General features: G+C 36.4%; 1 protein-coding gene across 1 annotated transcript in view; it reads right to left on the reverse strand.

Moving 5' to 3' along the window:
• THSD7B (thrombospondin type 1 domain containing 7B) overlaps positions 1–25,683 on the reverse strand; it is a 1,096,947-nt gene that overhangs the window by 936,788 nt on the left and 134,476 nt on the right. The gene's annotated exons all lie outside the window — the stretch shown is intronic.

The raw sequence follows: 25,683 nt of genomic DNA on the forward strand, positions 1-25,683 counted from the left end.
CAGGGAGTAGAGCTTAGTGTTCAGATGAGGAAAGTTTTTAAGTTCTAAATTGAAAAGTGACTTTTCATGACAACTCATACAAGACATGCTACATGTGGGAAGCTGCACCACCAAAGCTGCCAACTAAGTATCCACCAGCATATTCTCAACACGTTAACAACTACAGAATTTATACTTTGTTTACATTATTCAATGATTGGATCTTAATGTCAATTTATAATACTTACGATGTAATAGTCTCCTCAGGAGACTAGAATTCATCTGAGTCTCTGAACTTATTATAAATGCTGGGAAATATAAAACATATGAATATCTAGGCATTCATAATCTTCAAATTTTCCAACCAGCAATTTCAGGAACACTACTTACAAATGTAACATAAACTCATTGAAACACAATGAACAAGACTCTCACTTACTTTTACTTTTTGAACTTTTAAAACCTCCCACTATTTCCAGACTGTAAATATAGCTGTGCTATGCTGGAAACTATAGGCATGTTTTTATATAAAACTGATTTATGTTAATTGAAATACATTTTTCAATAGACTTACCTTAAAAAATTGGACATGTGTTCCCAGAAGAAAAATTACAGTTCCAAAATAGAATTTTAAAATCACATTTAAGAATGCAATAAACACCTTTATGCCATTCAGTTGATTGAGCAATAGTAGTTGAAGTATATAATAATATACAATATTGATTAATATTAAAACAAAAACAAGAAATTTAATTCCCATGAGGCTAGAATTGTAGAGCACCAAGCCTAGGCTTTAGGGTTGATCATTAAACAGTTTTTTGAAAAACAGAATAATAATAGTTCTCAAACCAGGTACTCACAATAAGATAAGCTAAAAGACATTCACCAGGTTCTCCTCTGTCTTAATAGTCTATTTAACTAAGGGTGTTTTTCTTAACATGGTTCATTGGTAATTTAAAGGATATTTTTTCTATTGATTTATTTACCAGGAAAAAAAAATTATTGCCATGATAAGGCTCTAGGAGAGGCCTGCTGGACATAAGAAATAGCCTTGAACATTAAAAGGCTCAGTATCCAAGTATTATATCCCAACTAAGTTTTAACACATACCTTTTCTTTTAGTCAGGAAAGTACTACAAGAAAATTTTATTCCTATATTTAATATCCAGAAAGTCCAGAATATTTTAGCTAACTCCCTAGTATCATTAATTTTCTTTACGTGAGAGAGAGAGAGCGTGCGCAAGAGGGACAGACAGGGACAGACAGATAGGAAGGGAGAGATGAGAAGCATCAATTCTTCGTTGCGGCACCTTGGCTGTTCATTGATTGCTTTCTCATATGTGCCCTAATGGGGGGAGGCTACAGAAGATGGAGTGACACCTTGCTCAAGCCAGCAACCTTGGGCTCAAGCATAGGGTCATGTCTATGATCCCATGCTCAAGCCAGGGACCCCACACTGAAGCTGGAGAGCCTGCACTCAAGCTGGCGACCTTGGGGTTTTGAACCTAGGTCCTTAGCATCCTACGCTGACACTTTACTATGCCACCACCTGGTCAGGCCCTAGTATCATCAATTTTAAACCATGGACTAAGTTAAAATAGAGCGATACTCCATGTTTATAAATTAGAAGACTCAATATTGTTAAGATGACAATTCCTTCTAGAAACATCATGATCTGTATCAAAATTCCAGCAGGCTTTCATGCAGAAGTTGAAAATCTAATCTTAAACTGAAAATGCAAATGACTCAGAATAGCAAAAGCAATTTTTAAAATGAAAAAAGTTGGAGGAATTCCAATTCCCAATTTTAAAACTTTTTACAAAAGTAATCACGATAAGCCTAGGTTATCAAAACTGTATGGGCCCTGGCCGGTTGGCTCAATGGTAGAGCGTCAGCCTGGCGTGCAGGGGTCCCGGGTTTGATTCCCAGCCAGGGCACACAGGGGAAGCGCCCATCTGCTTCTCCACCCCTCCCCCTCTCCTTCCTCTCTGTCTCTCTCTTCCCGTCCCGCAGCGAGGCTCCATTGGAGCAAAGATGGCCCGAGCGCTGGGGATGGCTTCTTGGCCTCTGCCCCAGGCGCTAGAGTGGCTCTGGTAGCAGCAGAGCGATGCCCCGGAGAGGCAGAGCATCGCCCCCTAGTGGGCAGAGCGTCGCCCCCTGGTGGGCGTGCCTGGTGGATCCCAGTCGGCTGCATGCGGGAGTCTGTCTGACTGTCTCTCCCCATTTCCAGCTTCAGAAAAATATAAAAAAAAAAAAAAAAAAAAAAAGACAGTGTGGTACTGGCACAAGGATGGCATAAACCAGGGAACTCAGCTCAAAGTCCAGAAATATATTGATGGTTAGTTGATTTTAACAAACATGCCAAAGCAATTCAATGAGAAAACTGGTCTTTTCAACAAATGATGCTAATATCCACATGGAAAAAAATTAACTTAAGACCCTAGCCACATCACACAACAAAATAATAATTTAAAGTATAACACTGACTTAAATTTAAGGGCTAAAATTACAAAAGTCTTAGAAGGAAATACAGAAAAAATCTCTGAGTACTCAAATAAGGCAAAGATTTCTTAGCTATGGGACCAAAAGTACAATTTATAAACTAGAAAATAGATAAAATGGACTTCAAAAATCAAATTCTTTACTTTTGCTTCAAAGACACATAAAAAAACAAAAAAGGCAAGCTACAACCTAGAAGAAAATATTTGCAAACCTCATATCTGATAAAGGACTTGTATCCTAAACATAAAAAATAAAAACTTGTTGAAACTCAGTACCAAAAAGATAAAACAACCCAGTTTAAAAATTCAAAAAGGTTTTGAATAGACGTTTTGCCCCCCCCCAAAAAAAAATCAAATGTTTAATAAATACATGGCCTGACCAAGTGGTGGCACAGTGGATCGAGTGTCGGTCTGGGACACGAAGGACCCAGGATCGAAACCCCAGGGTGCCAGCTAGAGCACGGGCTCATCTGGTTTGAGCAAGGCTCACCAGCTTGAGCTCAAGCAAGGGGTTATTCAGTCTGCTATAGTTCCCCGGTCAAGGCACATATGAAAAAGCAATCAATGAGAAACTAAGGTGCCACAACAAAGAATTGATACTTCTCATCTCTCCCTTCCTGTCTGTCTGTACCTATCTGTCCCTCTGTCTGTACCTATCTGTCCCTCTCTCTGTCTCTCTCTGGCTCTGTCATATATAGATGATCAGACAGATGATAGATAGATGATAGATAGATAGATAGATAGATAGATACATGAAAAGGCAACACCATTATTCATTAGTGAAATGAAAATCAAAACCATGAGATACTACTTCATACTCACTAAAACAAATTTAATAAAAAATACAGACAATATCATGTTTGCAAGACTTTGTAAGAACAGGATATTTCTTTTTTTAATTAATTTTAATGAGGTGACATTAATCAATCAGGGTACATATGTTCAGAGAAAACATCTCCAGGTTATTTTGACATTTCATTATGTTGCATACCCATCACCCAAAGTCATATAGTCTTCCGTCGCCTTCTATCTGGTTTTCTTTGTGCCCCTCCCCTCCCCCAACCCCTTGCATCTTCTCCCCCGCCCCCTGTAACCACCACACTCTTGTCCATGTCCCTGAGTCTCATTTTTACGTCCCACCTATGTATGGAATTATATAGTTCTTAGTTCTTTCTGATTTACTTATTTCACTCAGTATAATGTTACCAAGGTCCATCCATGTTGTTGTAAATGATCTGATGTCATTATTTCTTATGGATGAGTAGTATTCCATAGTATATAAGTACCACATCTTCTTTATCCAGTCATCTACTGAAGGATTTTTTGGTTGTTTCCATGTCTTGGCCACTATGAACAATGCTGCAATGAACATGGGGTTGCATGTGTCTTTACGTACCAGTGTTTTTGAGTTTGGGGGGTATATACCCGAGTAGAGGAATTGCTGGGTCATAAGGTAGTTCTATTTTTAATTTTTTGAGGAACCACCATACTTTCTTCCATATTGGTTGTACTACTTCCAATTGGTTGTACTATTCCCACCAACAGTGGATGAAGGTGCCTTTTTCTCCACAGCTTCTCCAGCACTTGTTATTACCTGTCCTGTTGATAATAGCTAATCTAACAGGTGTGAGGTGATATCTCATTGTAGTTTTGATTTGCATTTCTCTAATAGCTTATGAAGATGAGCATCTTTTCATATATCCGTTGGCCATTTTTAAGAACAGGATGTTTCAAATATTGCTTGTGGGAATATAAAACGCACTGATACTTCGAAAAATAGTTTGCAGCTTCTAAAAAAAGTTAAGCATCGATTTGCCACACAATCTAGTAATCCTACCCCAAGAAAAATGAATATATATATGTTCACACCAAAACTTGCACACATACATTCATAGCAGCATTATCCATAGCAGCCAAAAAAGTGAAAACAAAGCAAATGTCCACCAATACGTGAATGGATTACAAAATGTTAAATCAATAAAAACAAATATGCAGTATTCAGCAACACAAAGCAATGAAATAGTGATATATGTTATAATATAAATAAAGTTAAAAAATGTTATGCTAAGTGATTGGAGCCAGTCACAAAAAATTACACATCCTTTATTATTGCATTTGTATGAAATATCCAGAAAAGACTAATCTATAGAGACAGAGAGTAGATCAGTGGTTGCTTAAGGCTGGGGTAGGAACAGAAATGAACTCTAAAGTTTGATCACAGTGATGGATGCATAACTTGGTAAATGTAGTAAAAAGAATTGCAGTGTACATCTGAAATGAGTAAAATTTTGGTACGTAAGTTATACTTTAATGAAGTTGTTAAAAATAATCAACCTTTCATGCTAAAAATTACTAGTATTATAACAGTGGAGAATGCTGTCAAAGATTATTCCACTTAGAAAACATTTATCTGGATCATCGGGCCACCAAAATAATAACCAATTAACATGAAATCTGAGGAAATACAAAAAAAAAGTATTAATGTTTTTGGTTCATGAGTCTCTCTATTGAGAATGGCAACATCATAAGCAGTTCTTAGTTCAAAGTTTCTTTTTTTAATGAATAAATGAATAAATTTTATTTAGAAAATTAAATTTAATAAAGTGGCATTGGTCAATAAGAGTACATAGGTTTATGGTAAACAGTCCTATAGCATTTTAACTGTTGTATCGTGTGTCCATCACGTAAAGTCAAATCACTCTCTGTCACCACATACTTGTCCCTCTTTACTCCCCTTCCCCTGGGAACCACTTCACTTTTCTTCATGTCCATGAGTCTCAGTTTTAAATCCCACCTATGTGTGAAATTACATAGTTCTTAGCTTTTTCTGATTTACTTATATTCAAAGGTTCAAAAGCAGAAAACTAAAGACCTTCCATAAATGAAGATTCAAGTAATGAAAGGGCACAAGGCTAGTCTTGGTTCCATCATTCAATATTTATACTATTCAAACTTGGTTTCTTTGTAGGATAAATTGAGATTCTTACCCTCCCTACAACATCTCAGGTGTTGTGAGGACCATGTAAGACAAATAAAAGAAAAGGTATTATAATATAGTAATTTTTGCCCATTGCCAAGTATAGAGGTGTTGCGTCCTTGCTTTTTTCTCATTTCAAGTCTGAAGATGAAAAAAGTCAATGTTAGTGGCCCATCAAAGCTCAAACTCAGGTTTGGTCAAACCGGCTACATATTCTTCACTCTTAAGAAATCTTTGAGATTGCATTCTGCCTGGTAATTGCTTTGATAGAATCCCACATCCCTTGCTTTGAAAATAGTAACATAGAATGTTATGAATGGAGATGTCAGGGGATAATATTAGAGATCCAATATTTGAAACAGCTAAGGTACATGAGGAATACCACTAGAAATAAGCAATAAAATGGCAATAATTATTTTAGAAAATAAATCTTAAATTGAAAAAAATCACATCAAATGATCTTTTAATAGAAATGATATTTATTATATGTATATATTTATATATTCAAACTAAATCATATTCTCCATGTTAAAAGGTGGGAAGGACTTATCTCTTAAAGTAGCAACCATTTAATAACAATACAAAGTAGCATTAATTGAGTACTTAATTATGACTTGATCATGTAATACTTACTTTGAGAATAGAAAATGCACTTTGAGTATGTATTCTAGAATATAAACTATGTTTTACCCAAATTTTCTCTTTTATCCCCAGTTCACTGACAGGTAAGCCAAGGCATAAAATTGAGGTCACATATAGATTAGCTTAACAGTCAGGCAGTTCAATTGAGTGTTCGTGCTCTGAACTCCATGACTCTGCCTAGTATGAAGTGTCAGCATCTATATTGTTTATAGTTTCTCTGAAAAAATACAGCTAACTAATTAAGTCTCAGATGGTTTCCTAAAATATATTTTAAATGCAGTAACTTCTTTTCAACATAGTGCATATGCTTAGCAACAAAAATTTTGAGCAGCTGCATTCAATTAAAAAATTATTAACCCTGAGGAAAAATGCATGTGCAAACACACACAAATCCATATCCATATGTTATTCTCACCATTGCTTATATTGCTTTTCTAGTGAAGTGTATCCATGAATGAAATTCAACACTGAGTAATAAAACAACTTATTTCCACAATAGTTTATTATTTTTTTCTTTTGGGAAAAAAAGTGATCAATAAAAAAAGGTAATAGCATCTCAGATTTCCTACATTACCCACAATATTGTTACCATAATAACTCAAAAAAGAAAAAGAGATATAAGGATGAGATGGTTAACTCATATTTATACTTCTGCTAAGAAAATTAGCTTTAACAATACATAGTATCAAAGAGAGTAGTGAATATAAGTGGTGTAAGTATATATCTTTTGAGTTACTTTTCTTATTGAGTCTCAGCTTATCCATGCCACTAATGTTTGTAGCACAAATGCCATCTGTGGCTACAAAGTCTGGAGAACTTTGTTGAAATATCAAAATAATTGCATAAATTGAGTTAATTCATAATCAACACGCAAAAAGATACATTTTTTTTTCCTTACTTGATTCCAAACAAAATTATGCTATATGGTATCTCAGGTCATGATTGTGTAGATTTTCATAAAGTAAGCTTTTGAGGTTGCTTTACGACTTCACAATTCTGTGTTTTAGTCTCAATTTTTATTTCAATCCCACTTTGATAGATCCAACTTCTCTGTATCTATAACTTTTCTATTTTTTACACAGATTTCTATATTTTCCTAGTTAAGAATAATTCAAACTTAAGTTTCATATCAAAATTTTGCCATAGAAGAAAAAGTGGACAGGAGCTATTTCCAGCTGGTCATAAAGGAATTGCATGACAGCCTGAGAGAAATAATTCCCATATCAATCACCAATCCAATAACTCAGTCGAACCACAGTCATATATTGCGACAACAGACATTTGAGTTAGATTTTTTTAAAATTGTTACCCGGGCAAATTTTGATTACTGCTTAATTTGATTATGGACAGATTTAGTAGCACATGTTCTGAGAGCATAATTGAGCCACTGACCACAAAATCATCATATTTCAATATCCCTTCCATTCCAGAATAAATAGCCTATAGTAAGTGTGATAGAAAAGTAAGTAAGAAGACTTCCCATTAACTTGGGGACATGACACTAATATATATTTCACTCCCTCTTAATCTCCTAATATCCCACTGAAATGACAGTAAAGGCATTAAAAGATATAATTCAATAAGGGTCAAGAACCCAAAGCTAGCTTAACCTGTGGTGGCGCAGTGGATAAAGCGTCGACCTAGAAATGCTGAGGTCGCCGGTTCGAAACCCTGGGCTTGCCTGGTCAAGGCACATATGGGAGTTGATGCTTCCAGCTCCTCCCCTTTCTCTCTCTCTCTGTCTCTCTCTCCTCTGTCTCTCTCCTCTCTAAAAATGAATAAATAAAATAAAAATAAAAAATAAAAAAAATATTTAAAAAAAAAAGAACCCAAAGCTAGAGGTAGAGACAGATAGCAATGTGTTCTGGAATATGGAGAGCAAATAGAGGAGCAGTAAGCAACCTGACAATAGATAGGAAGCTGAAGATCAGATGCCCACAGAAGAGTCTGGTAACAACAGCAGAGAAAACCAATTTATATTCGCAGAACTTGGAAAAGTTTTAGGACATAGAGACACTAGGAAGGAGAAAGGCTTATGGCTTGATGGGGAACAATTAAAAGTCTAAAATGGAATTAACCCTTCACATCCCTTCCTCTTTTTCTCAATCTCTGCAAAAAAACAAACAAACAAAAAAACCCCCAGCAAACCCCAACTCCTCAGAGAACATTCTTCTTTTTTAGCATTTGTTTTTTATTTGTTTTTCATTAATTGAATTTATTGGAATGCCATGGATTCACAAAACCATTCAGGTTTCATGAGTACAACTCAATATAGCACTATCTGCACACAGCAGCATGTGTCCATTTCCCCAGGCAAAGTCTCTTTCTGTTTTCATTTTAACCCCTCTTTTCCCACCTCTATGAATCCCAATCCCCTTTTTCATCTATCACCTTACTTGTCTGTGTCTATGTGTTTTATGTTTACATGTTTTTGGCTAATCCCTTCTGGAGCAGAGCAAATAAACTGAAAGGTTAAAAAAGGAAGGATAATAAGAATTTTAGAAATTAGAAAAATATGAACAAAAATTGGGAAAATATTTAAAAGTTGAGGATCAGTTAGAAAGGAGAAAAATCTGTTTAAGGAGTTTCAGAAGAAACAGAGACAATAAGGCAGAATCAGAAGAATATCAATCTCACAACTGCGGAACAAAGGCATAGTGATTGGAATATCCTCCTAACAGCTAAACCATTAAAGAAGAAAGGACTCAGCCCAATTTATGCAATCATGAAATTCCCTAATTTCATGAATTAAAAAAAAAAATGTCCAGAGAAGAAAACGAACAGGTAATATAGAAAGAGATGAGATCAGAATAATGTAAAACTTCTTAGTAACAACACTGGAGGCTAGAACACAGAATTTCGTTCAAATTTCTGAAGGAAACATTCTTTTTAACCTTGAACTCCATGCACAAGCTATCAGTCAAGTCGATGACAAGCACAGAGACCCTTTCAGACGTGAAAAATTACTTTTAACGCAACCTGTTTTAGCAGTTCTACAAGAAAAGTTTAGCGGTATCAGAAAATAAAGCGATGAGGCCCAAGACGAGAAATAAAGGGAGGTGCCAAAGATGAGAGCAGTGCAGCAGGCCAGACTGGATCAGGAGACAGGAGCTCTGAGAAGATCTCCCAAAGAAAACATACGACCGCTTGGAAGAGTGCATGACTATTTTTTTTTAAATTATAAATGGGCATAAAGACTCAAAGAAGGTGAAACAAAAGAAAAGATTTTTTTTTTAATTTTCTGTGTAAAGCAAAAAGCTGAAAAGAAAGAAGACAGAAGCATAGTACTCTGCTTGGCTCAGCAGAGAACAATAGCTACGTAGATGTAATAATATAAGTACTGCTCACTTATTTAAATATTTTAATGTAACTATTTTTGAAGAGAAGCAGTAAAAAGGGAAGTTGGTAGGAAGATGAGAGGTAAATCTTCAACTAACATAAAATCAATAGGAGATATCTAATATTTATATAGCAAAAATATCAATAATGAGCATATCAGTTAGAAATATGGATATGAACACCAGAATAAATAGCAAAATCAGTGAACACAAACAGACTGGGAGGTGACACAAAACTACGTGTCATTATAACATCTTTCCCAGAAATGATCAGAAATGGTACTGGAACAAAGCACTAAGAAAATAGGATGATCTCTTTTCATATTCACTGATTTATAAATTTGACTTTGGTTTACATTCATTGTATATTATCTCTGGAATATTTATTTAAAGTTCTAGAATAACAGGGATCATACTTTTTTATTTAGTCTTATCACTTCCTTTTTTATTATTATTGAATAGAGAGAGCAGAGATACAGACTCCTGCATGCACCCCCAACCCAGCAAGTCTCTTAAAGGTAATGCTCTGCCCATCTGGGCCACTACTCTGTTGCTCAGCAGCCAAGCTATTTTTAGTGCCTGAAGTAGAGGCCACTAAGCCATCCTCAGCATCTGAGGCCAACTTGCTCCAGGCATAGAACCATGGCTGCAAGACGGGAAGATGGGAAGAAGGGTAGAGAACAGATGGTTGCTTCTCTCATGTGCCTTGACCTGGAATCAAACCTGGGACATCCATATTCTGGGCCAATGCTCTACCACTGAGCAAACCAGCCATGGCCTAATCTTTTTTTTTATATTAAATTTAATGCAGTGACATTGATAAATCAGGGTACATATGTTGAGAGAAAACATCTCCAGATTATTTTGACATTTGATTGTGCTGTATACCCCTCACCCAAAGTAAAATTGTCTTCTGTCACCTATCTGGTTTTCTTTGTGCCACTCCCCTCCTCCACTCCCTCTCTCCTTCCTCGCCCCATTTCCCCCTCCCCCCACCACCCATCCCCATTGCCATCACATTCTTGTTCATGTCTCTGAGTCTCATTTTTATGTCCCATCTATATATGGATTCATATAGTTCTTAGTTTTTTCTGATTTACTTATCTCACTCAGTATAATGTTACCAAGGTCCATCCGTGTTGTTGTAAATGATCCAATGTCATCATTTCTTATGGCTGAGTAGTAGTATTCCATAGTGTACCAAAGCTTTTTAATCCACTCGTCCTCTGACGGACACTTGGGCTGTTTCCAGATCTTAGCTATTGTGAACAAGGCTACCACAAACATGGGGGTGCATTTCTCCTTTTGGAGTTATTCTATGGTGTTCTTGGGGTATATTCCTAAAAGTGGAATAACTGGGTCAAAAGGCAGTTCGATTTTCAGTTTTTTGAGGAATCTCCATACTGTTTTCCACAGTGGCTATACCAGTCTGCATTCCCACCAGCAGTGCAGGAGGGTTCCCTTTTCTCCACATCCTCGCCAGCACTTATTCTGTGTTGTTTTGTTGATGAGCGCCATTCTGGCTGGTGTGAGGTGATATCTCATTGTGGTTTTAATTTGCATTTCTCTAATGATTAGTGATGTTGAGCATTTTTTCATATGCCTATTGGCCATCTGTATGTCCTCTTTGGAAAAATGTCTATTCATTTCTTTTTCCCATTTTTTGATTGGATTGTTTGTCTTCCTGGTGTTGAGGTTTACAAGTTCTTTATAAATTTTGGTTATTAACCCCTTATCAGATGTATTGTCAAATATGTTCTCCCATTGTATAGTTTGTCTTTTTATTCTGTTCTTATTGTGTTTAGCTGTGCAAAAGCTTTATAGTTTGATATAGTCCCATTTGTTTATCCTGTCTTTTATTTCACTTACCTTTGGAGATAAATCAGTAAATATATTGCTCCAAGAGATGTCGGAGAGCTTACTGCCTATGTTTTCTTCTAAGATACTTATGGTTTCACGGCCTACATTTAAGTTTTTTATCCATTTTGAGTTTATTTTTGTGAGTGGTGTAAGCTGGTAATCTAGTTTCATTTTTTTGCAGGTAGCTGTCCAATTTAACCAACACCATTTGTTAAAGAGGCTGTTTTTACTCCATTGTATTTCCTTGCCCCCTTTGTCAAATATCAGCTGTCCATAGAGCTGTGGGTTTATTTCTGGGTTCTCTGTTCTGTTCCACTGATCTATATGCCTGTTCTTATGCCAGTACCAGGCTGTTTTGAGTACAATGGCCTTATAGTATAACTTGATATCAGGAAGTATGATACATCCCACTTTATTCTTCTTTTTTAAGATTGCTGAGGCTATTCGTGTTCTTTTTTGGTTCCATATAAATTTTTGTAATATTTGATCTATATCTTTGAAGTATGTCATTGGTATTTTAATTGGTATTGCGTTGAATTTATAGATTGCTTTGGGTAATATAGACATTTTAATGATGTTTATTCTTCCTAACCATGAGCATGGTATATGCTTCCACTTGTTTGTATCTTCCTTGATTTCTTTTATCAATGCTTTGTAATTTTCTGAGTACAAGTCTTTAGTCTCCTTGGTTAAGTTTCCTCCTAGGTACTTTATTTTTTTGGTTGTAATAGTGAAGAGGATTGTTTCCTTAATTTCTCTTTCTGACTGTTCATTACTGGCATATAAAAATGCCTCTGATTTCTGAGTATTGATTTTATATCCTGCCACTTTGCTGAATTCATTTATCAAGTCCAGTAGTTTTTTGATGGAGACTTTAGGGTTTTCTATATACAATATCATATCATCTGCAAATAATGATAGTTTTACTTCCTCTTTTCCAACTTGAATGCCTTTTATTTCTTCTTCTTGTCTGATTGCTGTGGCTAGGAGTTCCAGGACTATGTTAAATAAGAGTGGTGAAAGGGGGCATCCCTGCCTTCTTCCTGATTTTAAGGGGATTGCTTTTAATATTTGCCCATTGAGTATGGTGTTGGCTGTGGGTTTCTCATAGATGGCTTCTATCATGTTAAGGTATGTTCCCTGTATTTCCACTTTGCTGAGAGTTTTGATCATGAATGGGTGCTGGATTTTATCAAATGCTTTTTCTGCATCTATTGAAATTATCATATGGTTTTTCTCCTTTTTGTTTATGTGATGAGTCACATTGATTGATTTACAAATAATGTACCAGCCTTGCCTCCCCAGAATAAATCCCACTCGATCATGGTGTATGATTTTTTCCAGATATTGTTGGATCTGGTTTGCTAATATTTTTTCGAGGATTTTAGCATCTATATTCATCAGAGATATTGGCCTATAATTTTCTTTCTTTGTGTTATCTTTGCCTGGTTTTGGAATCAGAATTATGCTTGCCTCATAAAAGGAGCTTGGAAGTCTTCCTTCCTCTTGAATTTTTTGAAATAGTTTGAAAAGGATAGGAGTTAGTTCTTTGAATATTTGGTAGAATTCAGTTGTGAAGCCATCAGGCCTCGGACTTTTCTTTGTTGGGAGTTTTTTTGATAACTGTTTCGATCTCATTTGGTGTAATCGGTTTGCTTAGGTTTTCTGATTCTTCCAGAATGATTTTTGGAAGATTGTATGTTTCAAGGAATTTGTCCATTTCATCTAGGTTGTCTAGTTTTTTGTCATACAGTTCTTCATAGTATTTTCTTACAGTATTTTGTATTTCTGTTGTGTCAGTTTTTATTTCTCCACTCTCATTTCTAATTTTCTTTATTTGAGTCCTTTCTCTCTTTTTCTTGGTGAGTCTAGTTAAAGGTTCATCAATCTTGTTTACCTTTTCAAAAAACCAGCTCCTAGTTTCATTGATCATCTGTATTGTTTCTTTAGCATCTATGTCATTTATTTCTGCTCTGACCTTTATTATTTCCTTCCTTCTACTACATTTGGGTTTACTCGCTGTTCTTTTTCTAGTTCTTTTAGATGCAGGGTTAGGTTGTTTATTTGAGCTTTTTCTAACTTCTAAAGGTGTGCCTGTAGTGCTATGAACTTCCCTCTCAGTACTGCTTTTGCTGTGTCCCATAAATTTTGAGTTGTTGTATGCTCATTGTCATTCATTTCTAGAAATTTTTTTATTTCTTCTTTGATCTCATTCTTAATCCATTCGTTATTTAACAACCTGCTCTTTAGTTTCCATGTGTTTGAGAATTTTTGAGCTTTTCTGTTGTGGTTCATTTCTAGTTTCATGCCGTTATGATCAGAGAAAGTGCTTGATATGATTTCAATCTTTTTAAATTTTTTGAGACCACTTTTGTGCCCTAACATGTAGTCTATCCTAGAGAATGTACCATGAGCACTTGAAAAGAATGTATATTCTGCTGCTTTAGTGTGAAAGGTTCTGAATATATCTATTAAATCGAGTTGATCTAGTGTGTCCAATAAGTCTGCTGTTTCTTTGTTAATTTTCTTTCTTGAGGATCTATCTAGTGATGTTAGTGGGGTATTAAAATCCCCTACTATTATAGTATTGCTGTTGATCTCGCCCTTTAAATCCATCAAAGTCTGCTTTATATATTTAGGTGCTCCTATATTTGGTGCATAGATATTTATAATAGTTATATCTTCCTGTTGGATTACTCCCTTTATCATTATGTAGTGGCCTTCTTTATCTCTTACTATATCCTTTGTTTTAAAGTCCAATTTGTCTGATATAAGTATTGCTACCCCAGCTTTTTTTTTTTCATTTCCATTTGCATGAAATGTTTTTTTTTCATCCTTTTACCTTCAATCTATGTGTATCTTTTGTTTTAAGGTGTGTCTCTTGTAGACAGCATATGTACGGATCCTGTTTTCTTATCCACGCAGCTACCCTATGTCTTTTAATTGGGTCATTTAATTTGTTTACATTTATGGTTATTATTGATATGTAGTTGTTTATTGCCATTTTATTCTTTAAAGCTGAATTCCTTTTTTGCTATATTTTTTTCCCACTTTGATCATTTTACAACAGGCCCCTTAACATTTTCTGCAGCATTGGGTTGGTTGTAATGAATTCCTTGAGTTGTTTTTTGTCTGGGAAGCTTTTTATTTCTCCTTCGATTTTAAATGATAGCCTTGCTGGATAAAGTAGTCTTGGTTGTAGGTTCTTGTTCTGCATTACTTTGAATATTTCTTGCTATTCCCTTCTGGCCTCAAGTGTTTCTGTTGAGAAGTCGGATATCACCTTTTGAGGGCTCCTTTGTAGGTGATAGCTTTTTTTTTTTCTTGCAGCTTTTAATATTTTCTCTTTATCGCTTAGCTTTGGTATTTTAATTATGATGTGTCTTGGTGTGGGTTTCTTTGGGTTTCTCTTTAATGGAGTCCTCTGTGCTTCTTGAACTTGTGAGAGTTTTTCCTGCATTAATTTAGGGAAGTTTTTAGCTATGATATGATTTAACAAAGTCTCTATCCCTTGTTCTTTTTCTTCTTCTTCAGGAACCCCTATAATGCAGATGTTATTTCTCTTCATGTTGTCACAGAGCTCTCTAAGAATTTCCTCAGACTTTTTGAGTCTCTTTTCTTTTTTCTTCTCTGCTTTCATGCCTTCATTCCAAGTGTCCTCCAACTCGCTGATTCGATCCTCAGCTCTATCTATCCTGTTTTTAATTCCTTCCATTGTGATCTTTATTTCTGATATTGTATTTGTCATCTCTGATTGATTCTTTTTTATACTTGCTATTTATTTAGGTGTTTATAATGACCATACATTGTTGTTCTAAGATCCCTAAGCATTCTTACAATCATTATTTTGAACTCCGCATCTGGAAGTTTGATTATTTCCATATCACTCAGTTCATCTCCTGAAGGTTTCATTTGGATTGCACTTTTTTGTCTTCTCATTGTCTGTGTTTTGTTTGTAGAGTTGGTTGAGTCTACGGCCATACCACCCTGAACGCGCCCGATCTCGTCTGTAGAGTTGGTTGAGTCTAGGCTTGGTGGTGTCTGCTTCCAGTTTTCAGTTGTGTTATTTCTAGGTCTTCTTCAGTTGGTATCAGCTATTATTTGTAATCCACTTTCGGATTTGGGCAGCTTTGAAGTCTTGATTTGTTTGTTTTCTTAACAGGTGATAGTCTTGTTTACTGATCTCAGCAGGGGGCTTCCTTGAAACTGTATCCAGGAATGCGGTGGGTGTAACCTGAGACTTTGAAGGCCTCTCCACCAACTAATCTCTCTGGGGCAGGGTGTTTTCTCAGCTTCAGTAGGGGGGAGGTGTATCTCAGATCTCCATGGAGACCTGAGTTACTGCCCCTCCTCCCCACTTCTTGTTTTCAGCTGTGTCTTGTTGTACTGATTGGAGCTGGAGAGATGTCTGGAAATCTCTGATCTGGAAGCAATTCAGTACTGTTTGTGGGGAAGGATCAGTCCCTCCCCCAGCTATGGCCGCCTCCAGCACAAATGAGTCAGCTTTTTTTAGATCGTCTCCTGCATTCATTAGCCCCTCATAGTCTGTCCATCCCTCTTTCCTTTCCACTTGGGAGATAAGCTGGTCTTTTCAACACACCTCGCTCCCTGGTTGCCAGGCAAGTGGCTGTGAGCAGTATTTTCTGCTCTTTTCCCTGGGGTGAGATCCCCTCTGGGCTCTCAGCCTCACCCCCCTCCTTTGTTCCTGTAAGCAAGGGAGATTCAGGTGCTCCCTACCAGGTTTGTTGTGGCTTCTTCTTTGCTCCTTGGTTTTTGAGAGCTGTTTTTGTAGTCCAGAGTTGGTTTTTCCTGCTGATTTTTCCTAAATTTATTTGTATTCTAGTTTGGTGGTGAGAGCTGGGTGTCTGTGTGTCTGCCTACTCTGCTTCCATCTTCAGGTCCCCTGATGGCCTAATCTTAACACTTCCTAACCCTCCTAAATACATACATACAAAAAACACACACACACATAAAGACCCTCATTCTACCAATATTTAATGCACTGAGAATATTTTATGCAACAGCTATTTATATTCTAGGTACTTGGAATTTATTAATAAATAAAATTGGCAAAGATTCCTGTCCTCAGGGAGTCTACATGATACTATTTAGGGGGAAAAGGGAGAGCAATTTACTTTATAATATTCAATATTACAAACTTTCTTCTGACTTACAAGTGGCATGATAAAATCAGTATTTATGGTCTCTAAGAAAAAAGTAATTAGAAATTTTAGCCATGAATCCTATGTCATATATGTCAACGCTTTTTGATATCACAGAAAATGCCACTGAGAGTTCATTATACACATGTGTCTAAGATAAATTAATATCCATAGAAATAATTAAAATGATTTTAGTTTAATCAAATTCCCGAAAGGACTTTCTATGAACTCTAGCACATATTCAAAAATTAATTCTCTACTAAAAGCATTTTATTTTTTTCTAAGATTTCTAAACTTAAAATATACCTGTATTTTATATATAATCTTTCTCTCAAAGTATTTTCAACAATGAAAACATTATTATATAAGTTATAATTAAATATTAACTTATATAAAATCCTTTTTCCTTAATTTGTTATTTTTATAGTCTTTATATTTTATTCTATGAGGATTTATTCCAATATATCTACTTATTTCTCAGAACACAGAGCATTATTCTGACCCTCTGTATTCACTGTGAATGAACTATTGAAATGAAAACTTTCCAACAGTCTGTCACATAGAAAATTTTAAATCTAAAAAAATCAAGGAAGTTACTTATTACCATTTCTTAATAAAATCTATATACCTATCAGACTGATCTTTCTTTTTTGTATGTCTAATAAAAAAAAAGTATACAAAAATTGTATAACATAAAAGCAAGAATATTGTAAACATCAAATGATTATACAATAATCACAAATAGTCACTAACATTTACTGAGTAGCCACTATACACTATGTATCTCAGTATGTTATTTTACTTAATTTTCAAAAAATTCCTCTAAAGCAGTGGTCCCCAACCTTTTTTGGGCCATGGACTGGTTTAACGTCAGAAAATATTTTCACGGATCGGCCTTTAGAGTGGGACGGATAAATGTATCACATGACTGAGACAAGCGTCAAGAGTGAGTCTTAGACGGATGTAACAGAGGGAATCTTGTCATTTTTAAAAAATAAAACATCATTCAGATTTAAATATAAATAAAATGAAAATAATGTAAGTTATTTATTCTTTCTCTGCGGACCGGTACCAAATGGCCCACGGACCAGTACCGGTCCGCAGCCTTGGGGTTGGGGACCACTGCTCTAAAGTATGTCTTAGCCTCACTTTCAGATGGATAAATATAGCTCAGGAAGGAAAAATAGCTTTCTTTTTTTTAGAGACAGGATTTGAGTGTGGTTCTGCCTGTGTACTAGGAAGGCTCTAGATCTCTCTGATAGACTAGAGTGATCTCTCAGGATGACTTAAGACAATTAAAAGAACCTCTCACAAAGAGACAAATTTGGTTCTTTTTACTCTTCAGACCTTATTATTCATAGAAAAATGTGCTTTCCAGTCTTTTTTATAAACAGAATTGTAAATGCAACTTGGAGTGATGAAAATGTTCTGGAACTAAAGAGTATATTTCCATCTCACTGGGAATATACTAAATGTCACCTTAAATTATATATTTTAAAATGGTTCAAATGGTAACATTTGTGTTATGTGTATTTTACCCCAGTAACTTTTTAAATGTCATTTGGCCCAAAAGGAGTACACTGAGGACTTATCCCCTAACATGTATAGAACCATACATCTCAAGGCCACCATTTCATTTCTGAGGCTACACATTTAAAGTCTACCTCTTTGCTAATGACTTACAGATTGACATTCCTGGCAAAAAGCCTCTTTCCAGAATTCAGACCCATATATCCAATTGCCAGGTCAACATCTCCACATGAATTTCTAACAGACTCAAAGCTTTTACACATCCAAAATCAAGTTCCTAGTATTCCCTCCACACCAGCCTCTTCACTGTCAGTCCATATGAAACAATGACAAATCAACTCTTTCAGTGGCTCAGCGCAGAGCCAGAGTATCACCTTGTATCTCTCCCCCCATGCACACATCAGTAAATCCTGATGGCTTTACCTTAAATGAAGGTTTTGCAATCTGGCACTACTGACATATTTGGGCCTAATCATTCTTTGTTGTGGGGGCTGTCCTGTGCACAGGACATTTAACAGCTTCCATGGCTTCTACTCACAGATGTCAGCAGGACATCCCAGTTGTGACAATCAGAAATACCTCCAGATACTGCCAAATGTCCCTTGTAGGGGAAAAGCCCCCCCACTGAAAACCAAGGCCTTAAATATATCCAAAATTCAATCCCTTTTCATCACCTTCACTGCCATGACCTTGGTTCAAGCTATAACCACTTCTCTCTACTTCTCTCGTAGCCTCCTCATTGGTCTACCCCTTCCACCATTCTCAACTGATTGGCCACAATGGTTTTATTAAAATCTTACTAAAAAAAGTCAGATCATGTCACCACTCTCTCAAAACTCTCCAGTGCCTTTCTATCCCAGAGCAAAAGCCAAAATTGTATTTTGACCTATGAAGACATACCTGGATTTGGGCCGCATTTTTCTCTGTCTGAATCTACTGTCACTATCCCCATGTTCACTTGACTCTACATTCGAGCTCCCTCCCTGGTCCTCAATACCTCTGTCTCAGGGCCTCTGCCTTTGGTTCCTTCCATCAGGAATACTCTTCACACTGATATCCCCATACTTGGCTTCCTCACTACCTGTAAGTCTCCACTCAAAGTCACTTCCTCAGTGAGGCACCTAAAGCCCACCTACTTAAAATTTCCACCTCTCACCTATCACTGTCTAGCTCTCTTCTTGCCTTATTTTTTTTCTAAGCACTTAACATGATTTAACATCCTTTTTACTTCTTTTTCTTTTTAAGTGAGAGGAGGGGAGATAGAGACAGCCTCCCACATGCACCTCGACAGGGTTCCACCTGGCAACCCCTGTCTGGGGCCAATGCTTGGACCAACTGAGCCACTGGCTGCAAGAGGGGAAGAGAGAGAGAAGGGGGAGAAGGAGAGGAAGAGAAGTCGATGGTCACTTCTCCTGTGTGCCCTGACTGCAAATAGAGCCCAGGATTTCCACACGTTGTGCCAATGTTCTATCAACTGAGCCAACTGGGCAGGGCTCTACTTAACTTCTTGATTGCATTTATTACCCTGTTTATTAAGACTAAGGATTTTTCTATTTTTTCTCATATTATCTCTTGTAACAGTACCTGGCATATCATAAGGATTCAACAAATATTAGTGGAATGAGCAAACCTCTTAGAACTGACATGGAGACAATTTTTAGGAGACCATTAGTTACTGTGACATCAGAAACCATGACTTGTTAATCTCTACAAAGTATGCAGACATGAATAGTTATACTTACTTAAAACAAACATCACTCCTTATCTGATATTCTTGCTGACATGATCCTTCTTTCTTGTCATGCAAGACAGATTGCCTGACACTAAATATAAATCAGAGGATCTCATCCCAATGACGACAGGCATTCAACAAGCTTGCTAGATCAATGACTCTGCAGCCTACAGCTCTCCATCCTCCCCCTAAGTACAGACGTCCTTAGCAATATATATATGTATATCTTAGTATGTATCAATCCATTGTTTATCCAAAGTCAGGACTCACTTAGAAATGTCTCTAATTTGGATGAGGTTGACTAATATTTAACCTTTGGACTCAGGGGAAAAAACAGACACTAGCAAAGAGCTTAAGTAGTTGACACTAAAATCTAAATCAGAGACTGGTATCTATGTTTCTAAAATAGAGTAAATTTTACTGGGTCTCCCTGGAAATCTGTTCAATTCCAGATTACATTGGACCTGAATTGCTGGATTTGATAACACACTCAAAAAAATTCAGCAAATTACACTGCAGTACAGTTAAAAAAAATCCAAATGAAATATAATAAACTCATCCATAAACAGGTAATAGAATCTAAAATATTGAGGATAACTTTGAAGGTGATAGGCCAGAATTGTTCTAGGACACATGACTCCTCAAATTGACTTCTTCGTATCCTTAAAATTACGGTACTTTTATATTATTATTACTATTTATAATAGCAAAACACTAAAAAACACTAAAATTCCAAGCAATAGAGATAAAAAGATAAAGCAACAGCATTAAATAAAGTATTAAATACAAATTGGTTAAGTAAATTATTGAATACAAATACAAAAAATACTATGTTACCGTTAAAAGATGAAATTGATCCTATAAACCAATAAATAATATTCATTAAGACATCATTACATGATAAAGGCCCTGGCCGGTTGGCTCAGCGGTAGAGTGTCGGCCTGGCGTGTGGGGGACCCGGGTTCGATTCCCAGCCAGGGCACATAGGAGAAGCGCCCATTTGCTTCTCCACCCCCCACGCCCCCTCCTTCCTCTCTGTCTCTCTCTTCCCCTCCCGCAGCCAAGGCTCCATTGGAGCAAAGATGGCCCGGGCGCTGGGGATGGCTCCTTGGCCTCTGCCCCAGGAACTAGAGTGGCTCTGGTCGCGGCAGAGCGACGCCCCGGAGGGGCAGAGCATCGCCCCCTGGTGGGCAGAGCATCGCCCCTGGTGGGCGTGCCGGGTGGATCCCGGTCGGGCGCATGCAGGAGTCTGTCTGACTGTCTCTCCCCGTTTCCAGCTTCAGAAAGAAAGAAAAAAAAAAATCATTACATGATAAAAAGTGAACTGCAAAAAGGGATACAGAGCATTCTCTGATAGTATGAAGCAAAGTGTGTGTATGTATGCACATATATATGTATGTATGAATTTGATCTTTTTAGATCCACATTCCCCACCATTCTCCACCGTGCTCCCTGCCGGAGGCTGTCTGTGTGGGCTCCCACCAATGGCTTCTTGTTGGATTCAGCCAGTGGGAGCCCTGGCAGGAGATGTAGGACAAAGGCTGCTCATTTCCCTGGCCCACTTTCCACTTTTAATACAAGTTGGATATATCCTTCTAAAGGCCACAGCATTTGTCCAGCATCTTCTCCATAAAGTTTTGTCTCCAGATTCTAAAACCCACTTTCTTTCTTTGCCCCTGCAGACCCAGAAATCATAAAGATTAATACTAGCCCAGAGGCACTCCACAGTTATTTGTAGAAATAAGTTCTTAAACCATGTTCACACTTTCACATCATTGAAAAGAATCCTTTTATTAAACTCTTCTCAATTACCTATATTGCATATGCCATTTATTTTTTGGCAGAACCTTAATTAATAATAATAGTGATATTTGTGTATGTGCTTTGTGTGATGTATATAAACAAATAGGTCTGAACCTTTGTTTTTTGTTTTGTACCTTTTAAAATTTTTCCACTTTAAAAATGTCTGGTCAACTCTAAGTGATAATTGTATAATATAAAAGTTAAATGAAGTGGAAAAGTATATATATTTACACATATATGTTATTACCCTTTGTAAGACACATTCAGGAGGGAAAGAAGTAATGCATGTCAACAATGAAACCTCAGAAAAAGAACTAAAAAAGATAATCTCTTTTACAGAAGCAACAAAAAAAAAATACCTTGGAATAAACATAACAAAGAATGCAAAGGACCTATATAATGAAAACTACAAAGCATTATTAAAGGAAATTGAAAAAGACACAATGAAATGGAAAAATATTACTTGTTCCTGGATAGGAAGAATAAATATAGGTAAAATGGCCATCTTACTCAAAGCAATATACAAATTTAATGGAATTCCCATCAAAATTCCAATGTCATTTTTTTAAAGAAATGGAACAAAAAATTATCAGGTTTATATGGAAGTATAAAAAACCTCGAATAACTGAAGTAATCTAAGGAAAAAAAAACAAAGCTGGAGGCATTAAAATACCTGACTTCAAACTATACTACAGAGCCACGATAAACAAAACAGTATGGTACTGGCAGAAAAATAGACATGCAGACCAATGGAACAGAATAGAGAGCACAGAAATAAAACCACATGTATATGGTCAGATCATCTTTGATAAAGGAGCCAAAAACACACAATGGAGAAAAGAAAGCCTCTTCAACAAATGGTGCTGGGAAAGCTGGAAAGCCACATGCAAAAGAATGAAACTTGACTACAGTTTGTCCCCTTGTACTAAAATTAATTCAAAATGGATCAAAGACCTAAATATAAGATCGGAAACAATAAATTACATAGAAGAAAACATAGGCACTAAGGTCATGGAACTTGGCTGGAGAGAACATTTTATAAATTTGACCCCAAAAGCAAGGGAAGTAAAGACAAAGATAAATGAATGGGACTACATCAGACTAAGAAGCTTCTGCACAGCAAAAGAAAGTGTCAATAAACAAATAGCCAAATAAATGGGAAATGATATTTTCAAACAACAGCTCAGATAAGAGTCTAATATTGAAAATATATAAAAAACTCACAAAACTCAGCAACAAACAAACAATCCAATAAAAAAATGGGAAGAGGACATAAACAGACATTTCTCCCAGGAAGAAACACAAATGGCCAACTGATATATGAAAAGATGTTCATCTTCATTAGCTATTTGAGAAATGCAAATCAAAACTACAATGAGATACCACCTCTCACCTGTTAGTAGCTATCATCAACAAGACAGGTAATAACAAGTGTTGGAGAGGCTGTGGAGAAAAAGGAACCCTCATTCACTGTTGGTGGGAATGTAAAGTAGTACAACCACTATGGAAGAAAATATGGTAGTTCCTCAAAATAATAAGAATAGAACTACCATATGACCCAGCAATGCCTCTACTGGGTAGATGCCCCTAAAACTCGAAAACATGGGTACATAAAGACACATGGATCCCCATGTTCATCACAGCACTGTTCTTGGCGGCCAAGACATAGAAACAGCTGAAGTGCCCTTCAATAGATGACTGGATAAAGAAGATGTGGTACAGATATATATAAAATACTACTCAGCCATAATAAATGATGACATCAGATCATTTATAACAACACGGATGGACCTTGATAACATTATACTGAGTGAAATAAGTAAATCAGAAAAAAACTAAGAACTGTATGATTTCATACATAGGTGGGACACAAAATTGAGACTCATGGACATAGATAAAAGTGCAGTGGTTAATAGGGGGAAGGGAAGGGTGGAGAGTGAGGTGGATGGGGGAAGGAGAAAGGCTTAAAGGGAAATAAAATATAGGGTAAAAGAAGTACTGAACAGCAGGGCAAATGAGAGTGCTGACATCAGAGTTCATTTTCGACAATGCAATTTGTCTGAAGGGAAGGACTCTCACTCTAAAGTTTAAGTTGGACTTTTATCAAAGTATTCATTCACTGTAGAGTGGGTTTGTACTCCTGGTCTGTTGACCTACTTTTAGAAAGCAGACTTACTTTTAAAACAAGTCCATTTACTTAAAACATCTCCTTTGTCAACCAACAGTCATTGGCATCAACCTAACACTAACAAACAGTCCCCAAATTGAGTGCAGTGAAGAAGAAAACTTTATTCAGTACAAAACAGCTCAACTGTAATACAGCACAGCTGTGAAAACAGCATGACTGTTAGAATATATCTGGGGCCAGGAATCCCTGGGTCCAGACCCTTCTCTGGCTAGACAGCTCTGCTGCGCTCGGGAATGGTTTGGTCTGCTCTGGTCAGCTCCCTACCAGTCTGTTTTGTCTGCTCTAGTGAAACATCTTCAGTGTTTCTACAGCCAGGGATTCTCAGTTTCATTCTCTAGAAAAGGAAAGTGTGCTCCCTCATCCAGAGGGGAGCTGACTTATATGGACAGAAGTCCCTACCCCTGGTCCCTGACTGGTCCATCCTCATGTCAATGAGTTCTCCAAATCAATACAGTTTGATTAGTACGAAAGGCAATGTCCTCACTGGCCGAAACTGCTCTGGTTGGGCAGAGCTGCACAGCTCTGACTGAATGGGGGAAGCCTCAGTACTGGTGGCTGAAATAGGATTCCAGAAACTCCTTTATAGAGTTGACTCAGATGGCAGAAACACAGTGCAGGCAGGCAGTTCAGCCTCCAGTTCTCCATGAAGAGCAGTTTACATGAGAGGCCCCTTTGTGGAAATGACTTCCTAGGCTGTTTGTTTGTTTGTTTGTTTGCTTGTTTAACATAAGCCCAGTTTGCCACCAGGAGCCCTTCTTAGTAGATGTCTTTTTTTCTCAAGGTTCACACCTTTGTGATTCAGATTTGCTACTTACCATTTTAATTGCACTTTTTTGAGAACTGTAGACAGGCATACAGTCATATACAGTAAATGTACTTATTTCAATTTGATAAAATATTTAATCTTTTGTGATTAAAAAACATAGCCCAAATCATAGAAATAAAATATTGACTTTTAGAACTATTTCTAAAGCTTCCTAAAACTACCATGGTAAAATATGCAAATTACTAATGTGATATTAAAGCCTACAATTAAATTAATTTATAGTGGCTTTAATGCAATTAAATTCCCCCAGACTGTATCTCTAATGGTGCTGGGTTTTTACTTAATATACTTTAAAGTATAATTTACTTTCATTTTGCAAAGTCATTTAAATATTATAAATATCTCTTTTATACATATTTCCATGCTGACACAATACATTTGCAGTCTATTTAATTTATAGATGATGAAACTAAAATGAAAACTCTTTGAGGACCATATATCTTCTACAACATTATATTTTCCCATTCCAAGATATTAAGTATGTAAGTTATCTGTATTTGCAAGAATGGGCTCATAAAACGGTAATAAATATTTTAAATTATCTGATTGTGGAACTTTAAGAAAATTAAAATTTAGAGAAAAGAAAAACATCAGTACTAAAAGAGCCAAGATTTCTGGGGTTCATAATTTAAGTTAATAAATTATTAGCTTTTAAAATTAAATTCAACAGATCTTTTCTACAGCCAAATTAAGAAAGTATTTAGAGAAGAACATAAGTTATATGAAAGCCTCCAAAACTCAATTCAACTTAATAATATATAAAACACATTAAGGTGACCTTATAGTCACAACTTAATAAGCCAAGTTGTGAAGATAATTTTTCATGCTCCCAAACCTAAATATCCAGGTTTACTAGAAAGCATTCAATAATAAATAAGTTAACTAGGTTGTACCCTAAAAGAAAGAGACATAACAAAACTGGCCAAAGATACCAGATTCAGATGTCAGTTTTTTGCTACAAGTGCTGCACAGTGGTGGTACATTGGACAAAAGAGAAGCAGATAGAACTACGGAAATCTTATCTTTAATTGACAACAATGTAAAAATTCAGAAGGATAATAAGATCAGGGGTGGAGGTGACAATTATGCTGGAATAAAAATCAAATGTAAATTTTATTATAATGAAGAAGAACTATTTTTCCTCT

This window comes from Saccopteryx bilineata, chromosome 5 (genome assembly GCF_036850765.1).
Source record: "Saccopteryx bilineata isolate mSacBil1 chromosome 5, mSacBil1_pri_phased_curated, whole genome shotgun sequence".
NCBI classification, from domain to species: domain Eukaryota; kingdom Metazoa; phylum Chordata; class Mammalia; order Chiroptera; family Emballonuridae; genus Saccopteryx; species Saccopteryx bilineata.